Source organism: Gymnodraco acuticeps, unplaced genomic scaffold, assembly GCF_902827175.1.
Source record: "Gymnodraco acuticeps unplaced genomic scaffold, fGymAcu1.1, whole genome shotgun sequence".
Taxonomy (NCBI): domain Eukaryota; kingdom Metazoa; phylum Chordata; class Actinopteri; order Perciformes; family Bathydraconidae; genus Gymnodraco; species Gymnodraco acuticeps.
The window spans coordinates 1,235,669-1,258,430 of record NW_022989974.1 but is presented as its reverse complement, the minus strand read 5'-3'; the positions used below and the strand labels follow the sequence as shown (position 1 = coordinate 1,258,430).

Genomic DNA, 22,762 nt, shown 5'->3' with positions numbered 1-22,762 from the left:
CCCTGGTCATAAAGGATCAGATGCAGCACACACACACACACACACACACACACAACACACAACACCACCCGAGGATATGCGTCAGTGCGTAACTGAAGACATTAAGTCATTCTAAATGAACAATATCAGGAATGGAAAGAGTCAGCAGTATAACACCTTGATCTGAATATCTCCACACTTTATTGTCTTACAATGTCTTTCAAGTTTCTTCATCCACTGCATGCATTAAACACATGACAAAACTCTTAAAATGTCAGCTGCGTAAGGTTTTCTTTTAAACCTCCATGTTTTGGTTGAATTACAATTAAAGATGCATTAGACCCCAGGGTTCCGTTATTGATGTGTTTAAATGATCTTCTTTCGGTGTAATTTTACAATCGTCTGTTTTACGCAGTTATTTCCTCTCGCCGTTTGCTGTTGTTGTAGAATGCGTTACAGCAGTGTCAGTGGCAGTCAAAGCTCGATTTGTAGCGTTTAAAGAGAGAAAAAGGGAGAAGGATAGATTGTTTCCAATCTTGCGCGGTGGGAGGGGAGATTTGTGCAGTGAAACAGAAGAAGCAAGAGGAGGAAGAAAAAGAAGAGGAGGGAAAAGTGGGAAATCTCTGCAACCCCTGGAGTCTCATCCAGCACCACTCGCTGCTGGACAGCATCTGAGCAGCAGCAGGAGTTGATCGAGAAACAGAAGATTTGTTCAAACCTCGAGTCTGGGAGTAACACCGCATCTGCACAGGGCGCTTTATCCCCGCCCAACTCTTATTAATTATACCGGCGCTTTCAGTCACCGCACCTGTCGTCTTTTTTCTTTTTCATTACAATCCGTGTACCGGGTTTGGCAAGCGGCGCTCAAACAGCAGGCGAGTGCTGACTGGAGCTGGCGCTGCCAAATAAAGACGCAGGAAGAACAAGAGAAACAAACTGGACTGCATCACAGATCGTAGAAGTTCCTTTGCCCCACTTTGAGCTCACTAAAAGGAGGATTTAAAGGTAAGAGTGTCTTCCGTCTTTTACATTAGGATAAGGGGGGTTGAGGAGTGGTACTGTATGACAGAGTTACGCAGCTGTGTTGTGAATTCTGTCTGTGAGAGTATGCTGCACACATCTGAGTGTCTATTAAGAGACTTAAAGGCATGTTGGTGCAAGCTTCTTATCTTCACATGAGGAATAAGTATGCACAATTAAGGTTATATCTGTCTTTTAGTGGTATACTTGCTTTCACATAATGACTTTAAACCCCTCTTTCTTGTGAATAATTGGTGTGTTGAGAGGCTCAGCCCGGGTTTGGAGGGCTGTGGTCCCTCTCTGATCCCAGACTCAACAGATGAATCACCTTTATTGAGGGGCTTTGGGAGCAAGAACTAGGCTGACGTTTCTTTCGGAGCTGATGGGGGGAGAGACTTGACAATACAATGAACCCCTTCATCAGCTGTATCTAGGGGAGCCCGCTCTGCAAGCCCCTCGCTCCTTTCCGCTCCACTTGCTGTAGTTTTCACACACACACACACACACACACACACACAGCACACACACACACACACACACACACACACACACACACACACCACACACACACACACACACACACACACACACACACACACAGTCTGTACAACTAATCAATGCACAGATGATAGCAGACATTGAAACTGATGTTGATTCAATGAAGACAGTGGATCTGAAGAGGGACTGAAATCTGTGCGCAGTTACAGGGTTTTGTTTGTATAATTTGGGTGACAATCCATCTTTGCATTTAAATCATTCTCAAGTGGGAGATGACGCCCTGGTGGGTCATATGGTATGGTGACGCCTCACTGGATTATGCATCACTGTCTGAAAATAATTGCTGCTCATTTTTCTGCTGCTTGTAGGCTCTTGAATACATCATATTTGTTTTAATGTGTTGAATTAATTCAAATAATCCATTTATTTCTGGAGGAATGTAGGAAATAGATGCGTTGGGAATTATTTAAAAAGGAAGAAAGGGTTTAAAATTAGGCATCATATTTGAATGTTTCCATGCCTCCATTTCCACTGCTTATTGCTTTTTGGCAGCCAGTGTTTTGCTAAAGGTGTGTTAAGCTCCGCTCTATAACCCATTGGATCTCCTCCGAGTTCAGCAGCCACATAGTTCAAATGCCTCATTGGATTTCAATGAGTGGAGGGTGATACTCATTAGGGAGGGTGATACTCATTAGGGAGGGTGATACTCATTCAAAACTTCAATTGATGCCACAAAAGGAACCAGAGTGAAGCAAATACCAACAACTCACAAAGGAAATACTTTAAACTCTTACATTGTTGGTCTTTAAAGGGAAATGTACCATCATACAAAGCAAGCTCTTTGCAAACCAATCAGAAGCCTTTCCTGCAATAACACGTTGCCTTTTCATCGATTCTCACAGTAAGAGAACAGATCCAACAAATCTTAGCAGCATAATATCTCCACCCTGTCTGTATCCTTTGAGCAATCTCACCATGTCTGGAGTGTACATCTCCATCAGCAGTCACAGTACGTGTGCATTAGTGATTATCCAGGAGGAAAAAATGGTTTTCTCAACCTTCACAGTACATGCCTGTAGACAAATCAATCCTGCTATGAAGTCAGGTGAATTGTAGATGTCTTATCGTATTAGCAGTATTCAATATCATCTTTTTATCCGTAGAAGGTTTAGATAACGTGAATAGTGCCAACATCATATTTGACAAACACCACTTTGTTAACCTGCTCTTCCAATATGAAGATAAATCAAAGGGCACAAACTGTTCTGGCGCCTCTTATTCTCATGTTTTTGCTCAGTGGCCTTCATCAGAGCGTCTTTGTACTTCATTATCCTGGTTATACTGTGGTTTCCTCCTTTATTTATGCAAAGCCTCATTTTCCCTGCAGCCACTATTTGGCTGTGCTGCTTTTAAACAGCATCTCAAGGTGTTTGGAGTACACTCATTTAAAAAAAAAAAGCTTTTTGGACCCGGAGTAAAATCTCTTCAAGAAGAAAACTAACCTTATTAACATTTCCTGAAAGACAGAATGCACTACATTAACAGAAACCGTTTTTATTGGTGCCCTGACCTGTGCCCCCCTATCTGAAGCTGCGCACCACCCCCAACTACACCCATCAATTAAATGTCTGTGTTTAGTTTCGGATATTGAGGTTACGTTTTGGGCCATAGTTCAATTTAGGGTCTGCCAATCGGAGGTGGAATTTGTATTCAGCCTGGGAGGTAGCGCTGCCCCAGAGGCCCAGTTCAGGGAAAGAAACAATTGCTGCAAAGTTAACTGACGACAGCCCAAATACAGCCTGCATCATAAGAAAAGCCTGAAACTATCCGCTGCTTAAGGGGTACCTGAACATTAAGAGTGTACCTTCAGTATAATGTTAGTATCTAATGGCACAAGACATCATTCAGTATTTCCCCCTCATTACTGATTTTCTCCCAGAAAAAAAAGACATCTCATTAAAATGCAAAGCTTTGGAGAAGCTCCAATAAACAGAGTAGAGACTGACTGTCAGCACAAAGCCTGTTACTTTTAACCTTTACATCCAAATGAGTTTCCTTGTACTATAATCTGTTCCAGACCTGATAATGTTCCCCTTATACCCAGAAAATCATCCAGGATATGTTTACTGTCATTTCCTCTGTCTTTGGTAATTCATTTTCCATGCTGCTGCGAGTTAGTGTGACATTATGGGAGCAGGGTGGGATAAATCATTCTCTGCCGTCACTTTCTCTTCCTTTTTTCTTTAAGTCAGCGCTGAAAGCACTAACATACACCCAAGTACTCAGATTTCATACTTATACAATAAGCAAAACCAAATACTCTGTAACAAGTAAAAGTCTTGCATTCAAAATTAAGAAAAAGTACAAATGTATTGTCATCAAACTATACTGAAGTACTCGTTAGGTGTATTGACCAATTTCAGAATAACATACATAATAACTTGGATAGGTTATGGATGCATGAACAGCTGGTAAATATGAAGCTAATTTAAATAACTTTTTCAAAACTGCAGGACATATTCATCTATAACCTGTGTGTGAATTATTATTTTAGTTATTATTTCCATTGGCTAATGATCTGAATTCTTGAAGTAACTAGAAATTAAAGGAGCCCCACTCGCAGTAGGAGAATAAACAAGACATTCTTGAACATTAAAGCATGTTGACATGTCACAGGAGAGGCACACAATACGATTATTAACCAGAACATATGCATAATAAGTTCCCCCAAAGGTGTGAGATAAATGTAATGGAGTAAAAGGTACAATACTGGCTTCCAAAAGGATCTGAAGCAGAAGTATAAAGTAGCGTAAAATGAACATCACAGTACATTTACTGAATGCACCACTGCCTACACCAGCATTCAAATTCACAGGCATCCAGCAGGAGTGACAGACAGGCGGAAAGTCTTGTCTCTCGTCTGTGTGTTTGAAGAGTTTTAGATATCAATTCCTCTGCCGTTCCTTATCACTGCCTCCTGATCATCATGGAGTGTCCACATTCTAGATCGCCTCCTCTGTTTCCTCCTGGCTGTCCATCTGTTCTTCGGGGGGGCCGTGCGTGTGGCCTTGTTGTTCTGACCACAGTCTGATGATCTCCGAAACAACAGCAGATCCATTCCTCACATTCTCAACACAATCCTATTTTCCAAACTGCTGAATCTGCTTCTCAGTGATCCTTTAACAAGCTTTCTATTCTATAAGGCTTAGTCATTTCTGCCATATGTGTCTTTTTGTGATAAAGTTTTTATTGCAGGCTTTGGACTGGCTTTTATTGGGAGGGGGGGATACAGTTTTAAAGTCCAGATGCTCTTGTTTAAAACTGCATTGCTTTAACTCTCTTTCCAACAGTGGTGGATTGTTATAACGTACATGTACTACCCTTAAGTACAAGTATATACATTTAATAATCAAAATCACAGTAACCACTTTTCCTGTGATACCGTCAGGGCTTGAGACTAATAATGTGTGTCTGACTAACAGACAATTTCCCGGGAAGGTTTTTCCATTTTTTAATTCTTCATTGTAAACAACAAATCCTTGTTGAAAACGATGGGATACAAAATGAGTTACTGTCAGCATCCGGTAACAGTTCAGCGTGGCTAAATAATTTAGCTAATAGGTAACGTTACTGCAGCGAGGCACCATAGTAACGTCATGCGTTCAAGTTCTTAATACAAATTACTATTACAAGAAGGAAAAACAGTTTAATGACATGTTCAAATGTAATCTTTTAATGTGTAGTTGTGGTGAGACTCTGGAAGAAATAGCCTTTTGTCCTTAAATTAGATGTTTTAAAGTAATATGATATGTAAAAAAATGAATTACGTCTTGTTGAACCTCCAAACAAAGACCCTTAAAAAAACGTTGAGTGTTGAAGACATTTTGTTTTAATGTTTTTTTTAATCATAGTATCAAATTGGGTACAGCGAACTGTGGAGTTTGACTGGTTTTAGTATCAACTACTACCTTTCTGGTATCCATTTGTTACCAACATCATTGCTTAAAGTGAGCGCCACATCAATAAAGTATAACAGTAAAGTCATGCTTTTAATACATAATGTAATAATGACATAACATATAGGCCATTTTGTACTTAAGTACTTAAACAACTTTAAGTTAATTTCCCTGATTATACTTACACACTTAGTACTACATAGTCCTCTACCTCTGCTCATCACAGTCAGTGCATTAGAGCTGCAGCACGCCTCCAGGTTGAGCATCTTCATTAGAGGCCTGTTGACACTAATCAGAGATGACATCCACGAGCACTCACAGTTAATTCACAAGATTTACAACACAAACAATGGAGCAAATAATCTTTCCATCACAGCGTGAGAGCACCTCATAACGGAGATACATTGACAGGACGTTGAATTAATCTTTGTTCTTAGCGGAGGTTATAGTGCCACATGCTGTCCTCAGCAAAACTGGCTTCAACACACATTTTAAATAATGGTTCCCTCTTGACAGGTGGAGTTCATTCAAATGAGTCAAGAGCATAATGGATCCATATCACTAATACACCTCAGACAGAGAAATGTCTTGGTCTAACCTGCAGAGTCATGTAAGTGAAATAAAGCTATATATATTTAAATATCCCAGTGAATAAGTACCTTGTGTCTCGAGCATATGGCTGTAACATTAGCTAGTTCATCTTTTTGTTGGCTTCAGTTGTCATGATATTTTTCTAACTAAGCAGGATGATTATCGCTGTTGTTCAATGTCTTTATCACTTGGTGAGATAAAGCCAAAAGAAACTCAAAATGGTGTATTTGTAACTAAAAAGGTGTTATTGTGCTGGTGGTTTTGGGCACAAGCTGCTACAAATGACATAACAACTGCTTCCCTTTACATTAGTCTTCCACTTTACTTAATGGTTCAGTTAACAGATGAGAAAAGTCTCCAAATATGGCACTCCGCTCTCCCCTTGGGTGTTGGTTTAGTTGTGTAATCGACAGATTTGTTGGATTGAAATTCAACAGAAGAAGATTGTGATTTGGCTGCATTTTTCACAATAAATAAGGATCACAATGTGTTCCAAATGATAACAATACAGGCTTTAGTATGTATTTCAGCCAATACAAAAGAAACAGGGTCCAGTTCTTACAAGTAATTACAGCATGCTGTTATTGGCAGTGATACAGTAGCATATGTTTAGGTTATATTAATTAGGCAAGAAGAACGTAACACATATTTCACTGTTAACGCTGCAGCTTTTATTACATCAAATAGATTGTTGGCATCATAAAATGAATGTCCATATCGTTCCATTGAGGCTAAAACACACACATGCACAGTAAAATACAGACCAGCATTTATTTGAGTTTTCTTATCTCTTATCTGAATTGTTTGACTATATACCTCTTCAATCTGGCTTTTAATGTGTGATTGTTTTTGTATTATTTGACTTTAACTTTATATTTATTTGTTGTTCCTTCCTTTTCTTTTCACTACATCTGTAAAGCGTCTTTGAGCACCTGTAAAAGCGCTAACAAATTAAATCTATTATTATTATTATATAATTAAAGGAAAACATATATGACCCATTGGTTTTAATGCTGGTTATTAAGGTTTGGTAAGGTTGTGGCACAAAAAATACCATCAGGGTGTAACATCGTGGATTGGGTTACAGGTTAGGAAAGGTTAAAGCAACCCATGTTGAAAGTTGGTAGGAAATGGGAAACAGACTAGAAAAAAGCCAGCTATTTGTGGCAACGTCACACTACTTCCTCCATTGCTGTCCATGGACGTGAATCCTATTAACTATGGCCACAAGGGGGCACCGTCATTTGAACGTAAAAGCATCTATTTTTTTTGGGGCATTTTCTGAAGCTACAGATGCTGTAGTTTTTTCTTGAAGGACAGTCAACTGTTTAGTGTTGCTTGGTGCAGGTAACAATTTAAAATCAGATGGTTGTTCATGATTGTAATGTGCAATAAAAACAAAGTAAGCATTGGTTATCTCTTAGGCATTTTTGTTGCATTGTTGGAGAAGCCTGTGACCTAAGATTTTCAACGACATAATTACTCTGTAGCTATGTTAGTTTGACAATAAAGAACCTTGAACCTTTAACTTTGTGAGCCTGCCCTGCTGTGTTTCAGTCTCAGACTTGTTGTATCTACTCTAGATCAATCCCACTGATAATGGTATTTTCTTTGTGTTTCAGTTGTACTTATTTTGAAGTATGGACACAGTATAATTGATAAACTATGATTGTTTGCGTTTTACTACATGTTTTGGACTCAAACAGGACTAATCCATGTTGATTCCTAAAATGTGTTTTATTGTTTTCTTTCAATTCTCTAATATACATTACACCTACAGAAGCATCTTATCCCTATGTATTTAAAGGGTTCTGCTACTGGTCATATATGGTGAAATCCTATATAGTACCCTGTTTTCATACATTCCTTGCATTTTTCCGCTTTCAAAAACAAATACAAGGGTTCATGTTTGACAAAGGGGGCCCACTGCTACACTTGTCATTGATATTCACAATGAGTGAGTTGAGGCTTTTTCTCATTTTCTTTGGCATCGTTAAGGTCTGCCCACTTCTCATGAATATGTATGAGCATATATCTTCACAGCTAAGAAATCTGGCTCATGGACTCTTGCCAAGTCCCTTAAAGAAAATTGTTTGTGCAATAAAACACATACAACAATGCAACTTCTTTGTGTATTACGGATTGTTTCGGTAACCTTACACGCAACATATTTAGGTTGACTAAGATCATTTAAAAAAGAACAGTTTTCTTTGTAACGATAATATTGGTAATGTGAGGCAATGAAAGACGAAACTCATACCCCGTATTTGCGGTATACATGTTCTACAGAGGTCTACATCAGTAAATCGTTTCACTTGAAATCATCCCCACTTTTCCTTAACGCATGACTTCAGGGCGAGTTCCTTTTAGCCGCAACAGACCAATCCAGATTAGCTCTTGTTCTGCACACCAGCGGCTGTCAGAAATCTCGTGCCAGCAGCAGCGGGAAGGCATAGCCGAGTTCCTAAATCCTGCAGTCAACAGCCACCCAGCTTCTGTGCACTATTCCTGGCCCTGATTACAATTTGTGTGCCACAGTGGCTGGCTCCACAGAAAGGGCCACATGGAGATATTAAATTATATGTGCAGTTGGATCGCACAAGTGACTTTATCGCAGGGGTTTAGAAAAATGTGATTAAACATAAAGTCACACACAGTTTTAAAAAGTATATTCCAAATTTGATTAGTTTTTATGATGTGACAAGTTGCAAAAACACAGCTAGTCCTGCACAAACATTGTGAACCAAGACTGTAATCTGATTTTCTCGTGTTTTTTCTACTTTGACCGCTTATAGATCCGCCATTCAGATCCAATTTTCTCATTAGCGTGCCAGTGCCTCGAACAAAGATGGATGCAAAAAGCATTCATCCTATATCATGCACTGCTATAGCGACCAATATAGGTATCACTGTTGGTAGACACTTGACATGATTAATTGCAATCCCATGCTCTCTTTGTTTTGCCCGAGTCCACAATCGAATATGAACAAAGCACGAGACGACGTATAGGAGAAAGATGAGGAAGCACAATGTCGATGTTTCTCGGCAAATGCATTAACATATTGACTTTGCAATGCCAGTTACCTCAGGAGGTTACTGCTGATTGGCTGGCACAAATTAGCTAAGATCAATTTGAAAATGCGAAGTGAACAAAAACAGGATAATGTTTTATTTAACACATACGGGTCTCTGTGTCAATAGTTCAGCATAGCAATCCTATTGCAGCTTTCAACAACATCCACAGAGTTGTGTTTAACAACAGTAAATGGTAAGGGGAGAACGCCATTAGAGGCTTTGGTTGTGTTTTTGCTTCATAATGGGTCTGTAGGGCTCCTATGTGCACCGCAGGTCCACTTAACGCCGGGCTGATCTGTCGGAGCCCATTACTCGGACAATCCTTGTCATTGCCCTCTCGCTCTACCACACTTCATCTCACCGGTAATGATGTCTGTATTAACAGCAAGTCCTGATTATTAATGCAGAAGCAATGATATCGGATAACTTGTCGACGACTCCCAGCTTTCATGTCTGACACCTGTAAGTGGGGAATTCAAAACTGTTACCCATATTGCAGACACAGAGTCAGATCTGGTGGGATGCCAAAACAACAACCGTTTACATCAAAGGAGGGTGTAATGAATGCATAGATTAATGTACATATACAACCTGTTGTGAGAATTACTACAAACATACACAATCATTTCAACCCTGTCTGCTAGAGATAGATAGAGGTAAAGATAATATTCTTTACTAAACAGTCGTAGTGAGGTGGTCTGGGTGAATGACGGGTAAACGCTGGAGTCACACATTTGGTTATGGTTTGGTAAGGATATATTGTCTGATTGATGCTTTAGTTAAATATCCAAAACCGAGGATTGACCCCCAGTTAAGAACTTAATAACTTAACAGCAGGCACCGTGGGTATGATTTGCACCGTATATACCTACTTCGGACCTGCACTTGCACACAGACATTTATATATATTTTGATATTCAAAATAACTCATATTTGTATATATGTAAACAGTATCATCCAATTCTATTGTTGATTTAATCATATACTGTTATTTACATTATTTTGTATTTGTGTGAGCTCTTACCTGTGTTTCAATCGTGTTCCTGGTGCTGCTTAAACTTTCCTACGGGGGTCAATAAAGGTTTATCTTATTTGATCATTTTTGTATTTTATCCTATGTAGACTTTTTAAATATTTAACCAAGACCAAAATCGTTCCCTTACCTAGGAGAACACTTCAGCTTTGTGGAAAATACGCACATTTGCTTCCTTGCCATGAGTTAGAGGAGAACACTGGCACCCCTGAAGTCTGAATGCGAAGTATGAAGCTACCGTCGGCCGCCAGCTGACTTAGATTGGCTGGAAAAATGTGGAAGCAGGTGGCCTGGCTCTGTTCAAAGGTAACTAAATCTGCCCAGCAGCATCTAAGCTAAATTAGCCGACTGCCCGCTGCTGGCAAACACCAGTGTTTCCAATCTTCTCATCTAACTCTCAGAACAAATAATTAATACACATATTAACCAAAGTGTTGAGCTTTTCTTTTAACTACTTACAAAATCAAAGAAACATTAATCAATGTTGCACAAGCAGATGTTGTTGGAAGAACTGTTGACGACAACACATTCAGGCTTAGAAATCTGTCATTTTTTCAAATGTTATTAAAAATGTTTACTTATTAAGTTGATAAAAAACATAAACCAAGTGACAATGAGTTTCCTTCGCAATATATTGCTGTTGCAGATGAGAAGTAAACATATATTTTAGGTGATTATTTCCATGTTTTACATTTTCAGGTTGTCAGCTCCTTGATTTTCTGTTTTAAACTTTCTAAAGTATTCTGTCTATATGCACTCAGTGAGTATAACGCTCCTTTGTCTGAGAGCAGCACAGTTTGCCTTTGTGAAACCATTATTGACTTAAAGTATTTCAGCAGATTTACAGTGTGAACACAGCCAGGCGTGGACAGCATCTTCAATGAGCTTTTGTGAGCCATATTTGTTTCATCATTCGAGAAAGATCGGACTCTTTGTCTGACTTACACACTGTGTCCTGTCTTGTTTACAACATGGCTATAATGGGGACTCTGTAGACTTTCCTCAGTCAATACAAACACACACACACACACACACACACACACACACACACAGCAGCGGAATGCCTTGTGCTATTCTTCTCTGGGTGTCTTATCCATGTAGAGAAATATTAGTACATGGCATGGGGTGCATTTGATATGTTGCGACGTTCCGCTAGATTTAGCTCTACTTGTGTCACCAACATACACTAGGCAGCAAGGATGGTAATATATGGCCTCTTTATTCAAATATGAGATGAAAGGCAAATATTTGAAGTTGGTAACTTTTCAACCCTCTGCAGCTGCATCCTTGTTTTTTATTTGTGTAGGGTTCATATATTGAATTAAAATCTGTTTGGGTTTTTCAATCAAACCTGGGTGGAAAAGTAGATCTACACATCCTTGTGAAATAAGCAACACTAAATCAAATCTAATTGTATTTATAAAGCCCAATATCACAAATTACAAATTAGCCATAGAAGTCCAGCTATTAAATCCTGTTTTTATTCATGTTTCAATTACGTTGGCCCTGTAATGTTATACTTATCGACAGAAACAAAACCAAACTGTTCTTTAATTACAAACATCATGTGACGTCAGCCTTACACTTTACGTGTCATTCACCATCCTTTGTGTTAAAGACCTGCTTCCTGTATTTACCTTCTCCGATCTGTTTGCATGCTCTTTTTGTTGCCAACCATGAGCCCATTGTTTGACTATCGATTAAGCGCCCTAAAATTCAATCTTTTCCTGAGTGTCTGCAATTTTGTCTTCTCTCAGTTGCCTCATAACTGAATTGTGAAAATTAGATATTTGAAAGTATGGCTACTCTAATGATTTCTACATCTCTCTTTTCTAACATAATACAAGACTGGATGCTTAGGGTAGAGGAACTTTACCAGGTGAAAACTGGTAAACAGCGCGTCTCTCAGAACAGCGCCAGCTCTCAGAACCTCTAATTAAGGGTATCGTTTGAACAAAAGTCTTCCTCGCAGGTGTACCGTGGGCACTCCGACTGGCAGTCTTTCATTACAGTGCAACACCAGCCACCCGTACACTCTCTAATGAAATGCTCCATCTCTGTCATCAGACTGCCACTTTCACAATCTATTAAACCTCACACATTCATTGCACTGTTATGCATTATGTGCCATTGACTTGTGGGATCCTGCAGCATTGCAGCATTTTCCACTTAATGGATTTTCTTTCCCAGAGTAATTCAAATGTACTTCCTGTGTGATTTTCCACCTTGTGTGGTGGCCTTTACTCCGTACATATCGAGGATCAGTGGCTTTAACGTATGCATATTGCTTAGTTTTCTTTATGTGTTTGCAGGGTAGAGCGTCCTCAGAGTCCAACACTTCCACTAAAGTTGCACTCGACCACAAATGACCACAGGGTTGAATTATGGCATAATCTCCCCCAACAGATTGGTGGGGCTGCATGTAATAGCATACCTCAGATGTTTAGTGGAATTTAGACCATTGCATTTGCCCTCAAGGTAGAAAATAAATTACAACTTTCCAGCATCTTGTCACAACTCGAGGGACCAAAATAACAGTTTGCAAGCCCCAACAAAGATAAGTTATTTTAATATGGCTGAATCTCCATATGTGAAGGAAAGGGCAACAAGGTTTCTGATGTATGGTGGTGGAAAGTCAGTCGATTTATTCGAGGACTCTCAGGCCCTGTCCACACGGAGACGATTTCAGTTGTATCCGCTAAAGTTCTTTATCGTATAGACGGTTCGTCTACACCAGGGGTGCCCACACTTTTTGGGCCGGTGGGCTACTTTTGAAATGACCAGCTCACCGAGGTCTACCAACCAAAAATAAAATCTCAAATTGCAAGGGGCTGAATAACACGTTTTATTTATACATGGGATAACTACAGAAACAAATACATGAATAACTAAAACTAAAATGGCATGTTAACCTCTCTCTATTTCTCTCTCTCTCTCTGTTAAGAAACACATAACAAGCAGGCTAAGAAACCACTCTCCATGTCCTGAAATCTTAAACATAAAACACAAATATAAGTACAAGGAATACAATAAACGAGTAGAGATCTCTCTCTCTCTCTCTCTCTCTCTCTCTCTCTCTCTCTCTCTCTCTCTCTCTCTCTCTCTCTCTCTCTCTCTCTCTCTCTCTCTCTCTCTCTAAAGAAACACATAAAACAAGCAGGGTAAGAAACCTCTCTCCATGGTCCTGATATAATGCTGCAAAACACAATTCAATATATTTAGGTGGGTCCCTACCATATTCTGATGACTTGCACTGAATGGAGTCCGTCAATGTTGCATAATCAGGACGGTAACTGCTGATGGCTAATCTCAGGCAGGCCTCCAAATGTTCATCAGTTAATTGGGAACGGTATTTCGACTTCACTATCTTCATTTGGGAGAAGGCTGACTCGCATAAATAAGTCGAGCCGAAGAGTGAGGTCAGTGAGGTGGCACATTTTCTGACGTTTGGATACTTTTCAACCCTGAATAAGTTCCAAAACTGTCCGGCATGGGCACGCGCCTTCAACTGGATGTCGGCCTGCAGCGACAACATCTCATCCTCCAGCGCAGACGGGTTCAGATGAAACACTGCTCCGATGTTTTGGGCCAGCGAATCAATATCATGGTCTTCACTAAATGGATAGCACATGAATGTGGCGATTGGCTTGAGCAAAGCGAAGTCTCGGAAGCGTTTCTCGAAGTCAGATGTAATGTTATTGACTTGCTCTGTGTAGCGCGCACTGTCAAGGAGCGCGCTGTCCTTCCCTTGCTTCTCCAGCTCAGAGGCAGCTTTGAACACAGCAGATTCAGTCTTCGTTTGAAGGCATTAACTGAGCTGATCATGTCAACCACAGTTCTGTCTTTCCCTTGTAGCTCCAAGTTCAGCTAATTTAACATGTGTGTAATGTCTGTTAAAAACGCCAAATCTAACAGCCACTCCTCGTCATCTAGACGTGTGTACTCCGCTAACTTGGTGCCATGGAGAAATGCCTTTATCTCCGGTAGAAGCACTCGAAATCTCTCGAGAAAATTGCCCCTACTCAGCCATCTTACGTCGGTGTGTAGTAAGAGGTCAGTGTGAACACAGTCGGCATCCTCCAGATATGCACGAAACAGCCGTCTTTGAAGAGGTCTTGCCCGAATAGAACAGGCCACTTTAAGTGACACATCCATTACCTCTTTCATGTTCAGCATTTTAGCACAAAGTGCGTGCTGGTGTATAATGCAGTGATAATTCAGAAAGTCAGGGAATATGTCATCCTCTCTGCATTTTGCGATGACGCCAATACACCGGCCCACCATCGCAGGCGCACCATCCGTTGTGATGGAACTCAACTTAGACATGGGGAGTTTAGTTTTGTCAACAAAGTTTTTAAACGTCCGAAAAATGTCCTCGCCCCGAGTGTGTTCCTTCATTGGCAGAATTGTCAGCAGTTCCTCTTTCGCCGTCATGTCTGTGAACACCATCCGGATAAAAACGCACAATTGTGCTGTATCGCTCACGTCAGTGGACTCGTCTAGTTGGAGTGAGAAACACTCGCAGTCTTCTATGTCCTTCCTGAGTTGCTGGGTCAAATCCTCAGCCATGACTTCACAGCGACGTGTGACTGTGCTCTGTGATAATTGGACGGCCTTGATAGCGTTTACTATTTCTGTTTTGTTTGTGTAATCCCGAAAACAAGGCGTCTGCTGCTTCTACGAAGGCTTCTTTCACCATCTCTCCATCATTGATTATAGCGTGACTCACTCGTAGAGATGCTTCAGTGGCTGCCTTTGCGGTGGATGTCGGCTTTAAGAAAAGTGACTGCTGTCCAGCTAATTGTGACTTAAGTTCCCTCACCTTTCTCTTTCTCAACTCGCTACTCGGAGGGAAGTCGCTGTCATATGCCTTGTGAACACTCCGATAATGCCTCTCCACGTTACATTTCTTTGGCAGAGCGACGCTTGCTTTACAAATAAAGCAAATCACGTTTGAATGTGACATCACAAAAAAATATTCTTCCTCCCATTCTGGGTGGAAGTGGTATGTTTTTAGCTTTTTGCTCGGTCCCGCACTCATTTTGTTATTTGTCTCTTGTTTACATTAATTTGAGTTTTCCCGCACTTGACTGATTTTATATCGCTTTGCATTCTGGGTTAACAGACTGGAAAGCGATTGGTCGCTTTTTCTGTCAATCAAGTAAACTCCTGAATTAAGTGGCAGGGAGGCCAAGGGAGGAGGGTTCAAAACCTGTTTGTCTATTATAACGGAGCTTGATTATTTTTTTTTTAATGAATGACTCGCGGTCTACCAGCATTGCCGCCGCGGGCGACCGGTCGACGTACTGGGCACCTCTGGTCTACACGAAGCCGAAACGGAGCCGAAACGGAGCCGCGATTTCGGAGCCCGAAACCGATAAACGTTGAAACCGGCTCCCAAAGTGGGTAAGTCTGGAGACGACACGCTTGCGGCTCTGTGTATATGATCTTTTCCTGAATCAATGACGCCATAGCCCCGCCTCTCCTGCTCACCCCCGCGGCATTGCTGATGCGTTTCGCCAACAACAATGGCGGATCAAAGGGTGCTCCAGACACTACTGACCATGATACAGATTTTAGTGCAAAATCTACAGCTGTCCATGCGCGGTGGGTCTTATTTGCTGCTTTTGGTTTATTTTGTGGTGGAAGTACAGCGCCACTTACAGGCCCGGCATATGGACTATAGTGGTTTCGAGCGGTTTTGGTTGGACGGAAACATTTCTTGAGCCGATTCCGTGTGGACGGAAGACTTTTTTGAAATCGACTTCGGTTCGAAATTGGTTTCGTCTCCGTGTGGACGGGGCCTCACTCTTATCAGTGGTCAAATGTAGTTGTACGGACCATTTACATGCACAAAAACCTATAACACATTACAGGAAAGGGAAATGCCATAAAGCATAATAGGGCCTCTTTAAGATAAGGGAAGCATCTTAATAATAATACTTTTTATTTAAGGCGCCTTTCATGACACCCAAGGACACTACGAATTGTTAAATATTCTAAGAGGTAAAAGCAACAGAACATGATAAAAACACAAAAATACCATCATGGAGAAGACACTTAAAGTGAACACAAATGATAGGGACAGGTTATTCATATTCATAACTTATCAATTACTTTGTTGATTGTAGTTATGAGGAAATGAGACCATCATGCAGCATGTTTCTCTTACATAATTCAGAGACAATACTGCCAGCATGAAGGCACGGTAGGATCAGCTAATTAAAAAAAAGTGTCTTCCTGAACTCCCGAATGAGGTCAAACACTTTCCACATCCTCCCTTATCATATCAATCAATCAATCAATGTTTATTTATATAGCCCAATATCACAAATGTTACATTTGTCTCAGTGGACTTTACAGTTTGTACAAAATATCAGTATGACAATACGACACCCTCTATCCTTAGACCCTCACATCGTACAAGGAAAAACTTCCGAAGAAAACCCACAGTTTAAAGGGAAAAATGGGAGAAACCTCAGGGAGAGCAACAGAGGAGGGATCCCTCTCCCAGGACGGACAGACGTGCAATAGATGCCGTGTGTAAATTGAAAAGATAATACATTTGCAACATAGGTAGTCCAAATGTTTGGAAATGCATGTGTGTATAATAGGAAGATGAATCCACGAGGATATCCATCCAGGACCTATGATCCAGGACCACAGCCACGACTCAAGATCCAGGGCTCGCGATCCAGGACAGAGGAGCGCAGGATCATCCATGACTCCGGATCCCGGCGTATATAGACACCAAAAAGAAAGACATTTGGGGAAGCTGGGTTAATCGGAACATGAGAGTACACAGGTATAGACAGAGAGAAGGAAGAAGTAAGATGTCCCCCGACAAACTAAGCATATATCAGCAAAACTAGGGGCTGAATCTAATCAGCCCTAACTATAAGCTTTATCAAAAAGGAAGGTCTTAAGCGCACTCTTAAAAACGGATAGGGTGTCTGCCGCCCGAACACAAACTGGAAGCTGATTCCACAAATGTGGAGCTTGATAACAAAAGGCTCTGGCTCCCATTGTACTTTTAGAGACTCTAGGAACAACCAACAACCCTGCATTCTTGGAACGCAATGCCCTAGTAGGACAGTAGGGTATAATGAGTTATTTAAGGTAAGATGGCGCCTGCCCATTAAGGGCTTTGTAGGCGAGAAGAATAATTTTAAATTCTATCCTGTGTTCTATAGGGAGCCAGTGTAAGGCAGCCAGAACAGGAGTAATGTGGTCCCTTTTCCTAACTCTGGTTAGTACACGAGCTGCAGCATTTTGAATCAGCTGAAGCGACTTGACTGACTTCTTGGTACACCCTGATAATAAAGAGTTACAATAATCCAGCCTTGAAGTAACAAATGCATGGACTAGTTTCTCTGCATCGTTTTGAGGCAAGATATGCCTGATTTTTGCAATGTTACGTAGATGGAAGTAGGCGGTCCTTGAAATTGATTTTATGTGGGCGTTAAAGGATAAATCCTGATCAAATATAACACCAAGATTCCTTACAGTCTCACTGGAGGCCAAATTAATGCCATCCATAGTTAGTATATGCTTAGATAATTTGTTTCGTAGATTCTTCGGGCCAAGTACAATAACTTCAGTTTTGGTCGTGTTTAACATCAAAAAGTTTAAGGTCATCCACGTTTTTAAGTCCTTAAGGCAGTCTTGAATTTTATTTAGATGATTAATTTCATCAGGCTTGATTGATAAATATAGTTGAGTATCATCCGCATAACAATGAAAATGTACAGAATGATTCCTTATAATATTGCCTAACGGAAGCATAATGTGAACAAAATATGTCCGAGCACTGAGCCCTGTGGCACTCCATCATATATCATCGGACACTCATGGAAAAGAGCTGGTGGCTTTCCTTTTTAAAGAAAAGTCCAATATTACATTACATTTAGCTGACGTTTTATCCAAAGAGACTTACAATAAGTACATTCGACCAGGAAGACACAACCTTGAAGAAAACAGAATCATATAAGTACATCAGGTTTCATAGAGCCAAACATTTCAAGTGCTACTCAACTGGCTTTAGATAAGCCAGTCCTTTATTAGTATAAAAGTGCTTCGTTAATAGTTCTATCGCTCGAAGTGGAGTCGAAAGAGATGAGTTTTCAGTCTGCGCCGGAAGATGTGCAAGCTATCTGCTGTCCTGATGTCAATGGGGAGCTCATTCCACCATCTTGGAGCCAGGATAGCAAACCCACGTGTTTTTGCTGATGGGAACTTGGGTCCCCCTCGCAGCGAGGGTGCAGCGAGTCGTTTGGCTGATGCAGAGCGTAGTGCACGCGCTGGGGTGTACGGTTTAACCATGTCCTGGATGTAGGAAGGGCCAGATCCATTCGCAGCATGGTAAGCAAGTACCAGTGTCTTGAAGTGGATTCTAGCAGTTACCGGAAGCCAATATCTCGCTGCACACAGTTGAGCGCTCTCTGACAGGAATCCAGGGAGGATTAAAGCACATCTGAGAGAAGATAGTGGCCTTATATTTTATTAAGTATTCATTATTCATTTAAGGCATTGGATTTTCTTTAGCAAATTCTAAAGTTAGGAGAGTTTAAACTAGACCAGCCGCACTGATGCTGAATAATACCATTATTTAATAGAAAAGATATATTTTGATAATAGTTTCATTTTCTGATTCTATTGCTTGAAATCATTCACTTAAAAGGTGACTGTTTGCTGCCTTTCCCTGTTTTATTTCATTGTTTCATTGATATCTTTGTGGTTGGTTTCCAAAAAAAAGCAATTTCAAGACATCACTTTGTGGCCCAACGAATGTGATGTTTTACTCAATTTAAAATGTTTAACTACACCATTTGTGACTACACTATACAATTAATAAATGAATCAAGAGCATACTTGTCAGCTAACTAAAAATGCAACCCTAAAGAAATCTTGGTAAAATACAAAAACCCCAATTGTTTTGATATTCACAAAAACATTTATATTTTGGCAAAAAATCTCTCTAGCTACATTAATGTCATGTGTTCCTCTTTCTTATAACAGCACACTACTAATCTACGTGAGGCCTTCCCAAACATTATACCATCACAAGAAGAACACATTTAAAAAATGTACCAGTTAAGGCATACAGCAATTATTATACCCACATATTTACCTATTACAGAGCTGAGCTGAATTATTAATGATATTATTAGTTAAGAAACCCCGTAAACCAGAGGCTCTGTCAGCGAGAGTTGTCTTTTCCCTCGAGCTTTCTGTGTGGGATGGCTGGGATCATTAGAGGCTAATATCAGTCTGTTTGAGGACGCTGTAGTAATAAAAACATAAAACCTCAAAGGAAGACCCTGCTAGCTTGGAGGTAACCTGTGTGGGTATATCTCTTTACATTTTCTCTGATATATTGTTAAATCAACCATCTACACTGTAAAGCCACTATGAATTGCTATAGGTGCTGGATTTCAGTATTTTGCTATCCTGCTTCTTTGTGGCCAGTTTACAGTAAATACTCCAGCAGCACACTGAAGTAAATGAAACCAAATGAAAGCACTGAAAAGCTCAATTTTGCATTTAGTTTGATTGGGAAGGATGCCTCATCACAGTTTACAGCGAGTCTCCTTTTTAATTATACTTTTATATTCACCAGAGCTGAAACAATTAGTTGGTTAATGATTATTTGTTGTTCTGTTTCTAACATTGTAAACTGGATAACTTAAATGTGACATTCAGATCTTTGAGAGTCGTTTCAAACTATTTCTCTTAGAATAAGCAGGAAAATAACAGATGTATCAATCCTAACCCTAACCATTCACTTAAAGGGTCTCTATTATGCTCATTTTCAGGTTCATATTTATATGTTGTGCCTCTACTGTGACATGTTTCCATGCTTTAAAGTTCAAAAAGGTCTTTATTTTTTTCATACTGCCTGTGCTGCAGCACCTCTTTTCACCCTCTGTCTGAAACCAGAGCCCAGTCTGTCCTGATTCGTTAGATGGCCGGCTCTGTTGTGATTGGTCGACCGCTTAGAGATGTCCCGCCTCTTAGCCTATTACGTACAATGTGTTGCAGCACTAGTCCATAGAAGCATGAGCGTAACATAGTGATGTTGCTGTGTTACAGAAGTAAACAAAGGAGTCCAATGGAGACGTTTCAGGCAGAGCGTTTAGGAGAGAAACTCCCACTGGAGGGAACTTTGGGATTTTAGCCTTTGCACAAAAACCTATACTACACCCTACAGGAAAGAGAAAACCCCCCAAAAACACAACACGCTTAAACTATCCAAACCAGCCGCCCTAAATCTGCTCAGCGAAACACACAACCCTCAGTGAATATCTCGAACAATCTGATCACATCTTCCCTCTCCACTGACAGTCCTCTCATCTCCTCATTGTCTAGACTCTAGAGATTAATCAAACCTTCAGCGGTGCTGTGATAAGGCTTAGACGAAAATAAAGCTCTGTAAAATCCCTGTAAATTATATTTATACACTTGCTTCCCCTCACTTTTGCTTGTCACACACCACATGCCTAATCTACTTAAACCAGTTGATAGACTGTTAATATAAATGAGACTGCTTGGCCATCTGAGGATCCGTCTTCATTAAGAGCGGATCCAGAGAGAGTTTCTATTAGCTCACTATCAAGATGTGGGGTCTGGGAAGAGGAAATTACGCATGTCACAAGACAAAGTGCTGGAGGGCCACGGCTAAACCCAATGGAGGATGAAAAGCCTTAATCAACAACAAGAACTACCGGTGACAGGGCCCCATGATCTCCCAATGCATCTCAATGTAGAAGATTATATCCAACCTCGGACAGATTAACACTTCCTCTGTGTTTTCCTGGCTGAAGAGAGGAAAGAGTGGCACTTTCCCGCTTCCTCTTCCTTTCCTTGCTTTGTTCTTCACTATCAAAAGTCCCTCCCACATTTGGGTCATTCTTTTTTTTCTTCTCATCTGCAAGGGTACTAACGCTTACTGTTCTTTGACAAATAACAGCAGCAGAGCGAGTGCCGGGAGGACCGTAAAAAGCTCCCCAACACCGTCAGACAATAAATTAAAGTTATAATGGAATTGAGGAGTTCAAAATATCTAAGGGTGTTTTCATGTAAGATACTTAAACTCAATTGAAAGGTCATTATCCTCGTGAATGAAAATCCTCACTGTTATGTTTTCCTTATCGGCTTCCTGTTTCACTCTCTTGTCCTTGTCCCAATACTATTATTAATTCACTATTTCAAGGAGTGCTGGTAAAAGTATTTCTCCTAATGTCTTCAGTGTTCTAAAGACACTCATATGTAATATTTGAATGAACAGAGTATGTTGCTTTTAGTCATCTGCAGCAGCTTAAAAGGTTTCTTTATAGACACAAAACGTCATTCTGCAAAGAAAATCATCCCGACCTTCCAAGTTAGAGTTCAATTACTCAAGATATGGAGCTATGGCGCAATAGGGCTTCACAATGTGCTTATATGATGATGAGTTCAGGGCTAGTAACACTGATGACACATGATGTTGCAAAAGCAAAATCAACATTGTCTGTTTTTCAACCATTTCATGGTCTTGTGATTCTTGCTGTACACTTGGGTGTAGCGTCATCCATCGTCAAGGTTACTGACCATGCCCGCTTGTCCTTTTATCATTCTTCCCCTTCATGTGGCAATGGCTGATAATTAACTTGATTTAATTGCCCTGGTCCTCTGAGGCAACTGCGCTAATTAACAAACAAGGAGCCGATATTTTCATCTTGCACTCAAATGAAAAGTGTGCTAATTGATCAAATCAAAGCTCCGACTGCTGTCAGTATGTTGTGTCTGCATCAATGGTTAAACCCAATTTTGTCATGCATCTAGCATATAAACCACTATGTCCGAAATATTAAATAGAGGGGCCCTATTTTGCTTTTTGGGGTTTTCCATGTTATATAGGTTTTTGTGCATGTTAATGGTCTGCAAAGGCTAAAATCCCAAAGTTCCCTCCTGAGGGAGTTTCTCTCCCACACCACCAGGGCCACTAATGACCCTAATAATATTGTTCAGAATGAGCCCACACGAGTGAATAATAGCTTCAGGGCTATAATTAGCGGGAACTGTAAGTACAAAGAAATGAAATAGACTTTTTCTTTAATTTATCAAATAATAATTTATCCAACACTTGCTAGAATAACAAAACCTTCTTTTTTTTCTTTCTATATCATCATACATCATGTTCTGTGCTCTTGCCCATTTGAGCGTAAACATTAATTTGGTTGTAAATAAACTTAATTCGGCCTAAAGGCTGATTGTCATTCGCAAGTTGATAATCAGCATTAAATGCATCATCCAAGCGAGAAAGAAAGCAGCAAAACTAATCAAAGCAAATGTCATAATCTTAGAGCATAAATGTCACATCTAAATAAAATCATTGGACAATGGACATATCTTGCAGTTTCAAACCGTTTAATTTCAAAGGCTATCTTTCACAGCGGCTTCTGTGCTATTATAAATCCGTTAGGGCTGCACGATATTGAAAAAAACTGACATTGCGATATATTTTTTTCCCCTGCGATATATATATTGCGTTTTTTTTAACTATATTTAACCGGATGAAGGATTTTAGTCACGGACGTCTGGATCTTAACTGGTTGACTCATCATACCTT

The 22,762-nt window shown here is 40.2% G+C and overlaps 1 protein-coding gene across 1 annotated transcript in view; it reads left to right on the top strand.

The window, feature by feature from the left end:
- Positions 1 to 561: 561 nt before the first annotated feature.
- Positions 562 to 22,762, top strand: part of LOC117543101 (metabotropic glutamate receptor 4-like) — a 247,917-nt gene continuing 225,716 nt past the window's right edge. The window contains exon 1 of the mRNA XM_034211167.1: positions 562 to 984. The gene's annotated coding sequence lies outside the window, so the exon portion shown is untranslated. The remainder of the gene's footprint in view (positions 985 to 22,762) is intronic.